We start from the raw sequence: 6,142 nt of genomic DNA, 5'->3' as shown, positions 1-6,142 counted from the left end.
ACTTATTCATAAAATCCAAGCTATGATTCAAAATGTCGAGAAAATGGGTCACATTTTTTTTTTAGTTTGACCCTGAAACCGACCGATAAGGATTTTGAACTATTTTAACTCTCCTCAATAAAGTAAAACAAAACATGTTTTGAGTAGTTGAAAATCTCAGGAGACAAAAATCTCATGAGAGAAAAAGAAAAAAGAGCAAACGGAAATTCTGAAAGATTAAAATTTCAGAAATAAAAAAACAAACTTCACTGGGTGGATTTAACAGCCAAATGGAAATTACAGAGGAAAAATTAAGTGAATTTGAAGGTAGAGTAATCAAGAAATCATCCAAGATAAACAACAAACAGAAAAATCATTTTAAAAAATGGATAGAACCTCAGAGACCTGCTGCATGACATCAAACAATCCAACATACATGTAAATGGAATACCAGAAGGAGAAAAGAAAGACAACGGGGTAGGAAAAAAAATTGAAGAAATAAAAAATTGCCCCAGATTTGATGAAAGAGAAACTTGCAGGTACAAAATGCTACATGAATAACAAGCAAAAGAAACATGGCGAAGTCCCCACTGAAGTCAACTTGTTAAAAGCCACATGAAAAGTTTGAATGCATGGGGGGCGGGGAGGAAGTATGGGAGGGAAAAAGAAAAAAGAAAGCAGTGCCTTCCATACAGGGAAAGGAAGTGCATCTCTTCTTGATGTGAGGGAAAACCACACATGAAGATTCGTAAATTGCCCCAGAATGTATTTCATTTGAATGAAACCGTTAAACTTTATTTCCACAAAGCAGCTGCTAACCCCCAAAGAAGCAAAGGACACTGAAATTAGTAGGCTCCCTGAAGCACTGAACAGTGACACTAATTCAAGTAATTAGAAGTAAATAAATCTCTCTGACTCCTAAAGTTCCCAATGAGTTCCAATGATGGTATTTATAGAAGCATTAACATTTTGTTCCTAATATGAGTAGAGGGGAAATTTTATAAATCAGTAAGGAGATCCAGTGGAATTAGGTACACGTGAACAAGGCTCAAACATCTTCAGGGGAAGGTGTTTCCCTTCAGCTTAAGCTTAAGGGAAAAGGGGAGTTAAGGAATCCAGAAGAATGCAGAAAGAACCATAGACTAAAAAAGCAACAGGCTAATGCTACCCTTTGGCAAATAAATGAAGTTCTATACCCTAGAAAAAGCATGATACATTTAAGCATGATTCTGACTTTTAATGTCATTGTCCAGTACAAAGAGTTGAAGACTGAAAGTGGACAGTATCTTGGCTTCCATTTTAAACAATGAAAACATAAATAATTCTTGGTGATTGGGAGTGCCTAAGACAGAAACCAAAGGATTTGGGGAAACTTAAACTTAGTGTTTAAAGTATAGACTCAAAATGAATATTGTGGCCATCTAGAGTGAAATCCACCAGAGAACTGGTTAGAGTTTTGGCTTCTCACAGACTGAAGAATTTCTCCTTTTATAAATGCTTCAATAGTTCACTATTTTAGAGAAATTAAGTGGTTAGGAAGAAGCTAGGTAAATAACAACAAATAAAATTCTTGAGTATACTGAATGAGATAGAAATTCAATGTAATCTGGCACTTGCTCTACTGATTTCCCATTTTGATATCTGAGCCAGACCATTTTATTCCTATTAAAAAAAAAAGCCTTTAATGTCTAGGCAGAGACATTTTAATTCAACTAGAGTCTCAAGGGAAAAAATGAACTTTGAATTGTGATGTGAATTTTTAGTGTTTTAAAAAGAAAAAGCTTCTTACACAGCATCGTATAAGACAATGATCTCAAGCTGAAAAATGGAGGCTAGCATTCTGGATCAGCTTTTAATACACTGGTTGTAAGAATGCTCATACATATTTTGTTCCTTCTTTTGCACATAAAGCATACAATTTTCCCATTCTCTGTATTTTGAGGAGAATACGTGAGATGTTTATACCTTTAGTAAAATATTTAGAATGTTATATTTTATCATTCATGTGTATGAGCATATATGAGGAACTGCTATCATATAGAAAAGAATTTAGAATGATCCAAAATATTATCCCCAGTTTCTCATAAATTTAAGAGTACAATCTAAACCCCTCACTTACAAAATCAGGATATAGTATATTTATTTTTAAAATACTACTTCCATTTGGAACAAAAACAACAATAAAAATAAGGTACCAAGGATAAAGAGGAGCAACACTTTATAAGTGTTATTGAAGATCATTAGAGAAGACCTAAATAAATGGACAGACATACTATACTTCTGGAGAGAAAAATTCAGTATTGTAAAGGTGGTAATTCCCCCTAAATTAGTCTATAAATTCTAACAACTCTAATCACAATTCCAACAGGGATTTCCCTAATATCTGATAAGCTGATTCTGAAATGTGGGCATAAAGGGGTCAATAATAATGAAGACCCTTCTGATGAACAAGTAGAGGGAACTTATTATAAAGGCCTATAATTAAGAGTATGCGATATTGGTACAGATATGTGATAGATAAACCAATGGAACCAAATACAGAGTCATACAAATATGGACAGAGATGATGTTGTAGATGTGGGGAGAAGTTGAAGAACTATATATATATTTGGATTCCTAATTGCACTATAAACAAAATCAATTCCGGATATCTTAAAGGCTTAAAGTGAAATCCAAATAAGTGAAGATTTTAGGAGGAAATGTAAAAGAATTTTTACAAACCCCCAAGATAGAAAAGGATTTCCTAAGTAAAACACAAAAAAATAACAACTATATGAAAAACGTTTGCTACATTTGACTATATTTCAATTAAGAATTTCTGACACAAAGATAGTGTGGGGGAAAAAAGCCATTGACTTGGAGAAGGCATCTGTGATACATAAGTGAAAGAAAGGATTCACATCCAGAATATATAAAGAACTCCTAAAAACCAATTAAGAAATGAAACAAAACACTCTATAGAAAAAAAATGAGAATAAATTTAAAAAGGATATAAATGGCTAGCAAACATGAATTGGTACTCAACTATAATGGTGGAAGGAGAAAGTGTAAATTGAGACAGGAGGATACCATAAAATACTCATGAGATTGGTAACAAAAGCCAAGAGTTGGCCAAAATGTAGAGCAAAGGAAAGATGCACAAATCCTATGATTTGGTGATCCTACGCCCTCATACGTAGCCTAGAGTGGTATTTTTCAAATGGAGGGCCAGGATCCTTAGAGGTTGTGAAATAAATTGAGTGACTTGGGCCCAGTTTTTAAAAAAGAATTATTTGAAATAGAAGAGAAAGTATCAGTGTACATTGCATGTGGTTAGAATAACTAAGTATTGCTTTAGGAACACTTTGTTTCAGTTATATATTTGTACTATACCATGATATCCAGTGGATTTCTCCCTGAAGGTTATGGTAAAAAAAAATTATCTTCTGTGGACCAGGAGACTTTACAAGAATATTTATGGAAGTATTCGTTGGAATAGAAAAAACTAAGACAACCCAAATATCTATCGAAGTAGAATAGATACATCTATTATTGTGTAATCATATAACATATTACTGTGTGAAAATAATGAGCCCTAGCTTCAGTCAAGAACTTGAATGAATATCAAAAAACCCTGATGTACAGTCAAAAATATGAGTCACAGAATAATATATAAAATATGATTTGATTTACATAAAATTCAAATACAACTTGTACATGGATGTTCACAGCAGCATTATTCGTGATAACCCAAAAGCAGAAACAACCCAAAGGTCCATTATTTGATGAATATATAAATAAAATGTAGTTTGTCCATACGATGGAATATCATTCAGCAAGGAAAAGGAACGAAGTACTGATATGTGTGTTAGAACATGGATGGACCTTGAAAACAAATGCTAAGAATAATGTTTTCATTAATAGAAGACAGTCACAAAGGACCGCATGTTATATAATTCCATTTATATGAAATGTCTAGAATAGGCAAATCTATAGGGACAGAGTAGAGTAGCTGTTTCCTAGGGCTAGGGTTAGCTGTTCCTAGAGCTAGGAAATGGGGATTGACTGCTAATAAATATGAGATTTCTTTTGGGGGTGATGAAAATGTTCTAAAATTAATGATGATGATGTTGCATAACTCTGTAAGTACACTAAAAGCCATTGGATTGCATACTTTAAGTAGGAAAAAAAATTCAAAGGTGGGCAACACTAATACATACTTAGGAGGTGTTTTAGCCAGGGTTATCCAGAGGAACAGAATCAATAGGATGTACGTGTACATGTATACACACACGCGCGCACACACACACACACACACACACGAGAGAGACTCAGAGACAGAGAGAGAGATATTAAGGAGCTGGCTCATGCAATTGTGGGGACTGGCAAATCCAAAATTCATAGGGCAGGCTGGCAGCCATGATACCCAGAGAAGAGTCGATGCTGCAGTCTTGAGTTCAAAGGCAGCCTGGAGATTGAGTTATTTCCTTCTCAGGAGACCTCAGTCTTTTCTCTTAAGGCCTTCAACTGATTGAATGAGGGCCACTACACTATGAAAGGTAATCTGTTTTACTCAAAGTTTACTGATTTGATTATTAGTCGCATCTAAAAAAACATCTCACAGCAACATCTAGATTGGTTTGACCTAAGTACTGGGTACCTCAGCCTAGCCAAATTGACACATAAAATTTACCATCACTGGAGAGTGATGGTAAATAAAATTTATATTAAGAGACTGATTAATTAAGAGACTGATTAATACAAAATTCAGTCTAGTGCTTGTCTCTGGGGAGTAGAGCAGAGTATTGTGACAGGAAGGGATACCCAGAGGGTGTGAAAGTTGAAGGTTCATGTTCTGTTTCTCAAGATGGGTGCTGGGTATATGGACTTTGACTTTATTTGTAGTATTTAAATATATAATATATTAAATAGATAAGGTATATATTCCATGTTTATTAAATATTTTATTTTAGGCTTTGTCTAAGAATTAGATTAAAAGGGATAATAAGTTGGTAATTTCTGTATATAGAATATGTAAACAGCTGTAGATATGTAGTCTTAAGTAATACTTGGCTTTGTAAATGTGAAAAGGCACCAAAAGCAATTCTCCGTCCAAAAAACATCCCATCTCTGTCTCTAGATATGTATTCACATTTGCTATCAACATGAGTGTTGAATTTCCCTAGCAGGATTGAGAACAAACCCACAGTTAAAACACCCAAATTGAAAAGGCCATATTAAAATTATCCCAAAATGTTTAACAGTGGTTGTGGTGGGTAGTGGATTTGTGATAGTTTTTTTTTTCTTTTTCCACTTTCAACATATTTTTTTTTCCTGTTAGTAAAATAGATTTCAATAAATCACTGAATTTGGAGCCATTGGCATAGAAGGACTAAATCCACCCTACACGTTCATGTTAAAATATGCCTGCCAATGTACTTAGCTTGTTTTAAATGTCCCTTCCTGTTTCCTTCCATCCCTCCCTCTATTCCTGCCTTCTCTCTCCCCCTTCTCTTCTCCTTCCTTCCCTCCCTCCTTCCCTTCTTCCCTCCCCCCTTCCTCACTCGCTCCCTTCCTTCCTTCTTTATTGCCCTATCTAAAACATCCACTACAATATTGAATGGAAATGCTGAGTTAGGACATTCTTGTTCATGATCTTAGGAGGAAAACTATCGTTCTTTCACCATTAAGTATGATGTTAGGTGTAGGGTTTTTGCATATGGCCTTTATCAGGCTGAGTGAGTTCCCTTTTATTCCTGCATGACCAAGACTGCATTTTGGATTTTGCAAAATTCTTTTGATTGATTTTTAAAATGTTAAACCAACCTTGCATTAAGATCTATTCTATTGGCAACTTTCAAGTGTATAATATGGTATTCTTAACTGTAGTCACCATGTTGTACATTACATCCCCAGAACTTATTCATCTTATAAACAGAAGGTTGTACCCTTTGATCACCTTCACCCATTCCCCCCCTCAATCCCCCAATCCTGGCAACCACCATTCTACTCTCTGTTTCTGTGAGATTGGCTTTTTTAGATTCCACATATAACTATATAACAGATTTCTCTGTTTGATTTATTTCTCTTAGCATAATGCCCTCAAAGTTCACCCATGTTGTCACAAATGAAGGGATTTCCTTCTCTTTACATATGTATATTTCATGCATATATATATATATAT

The sequence above is a fragment of the Eumetopias jubatus genome, unplaced genomic scaffold (genome assembly GCF_037043125.1).
Source record: "Eumetopias jubatus isolate StellerSeaLion01/CBP00866 unplaced genomic scaffold, mEumJub1_p1.0 scaffold_12, whole genome shotgun sequence".
NCBI lineage: Eukaryota > Metazoa > Chordata > Mammalia > Carnivora > Otariidae > Eumetopias > Eumetopias jubatus.
The sequence above is the reverse complement of the archived record's forward strand: the minus strand, read 5'-3'. Positions refer to the sequence as shown.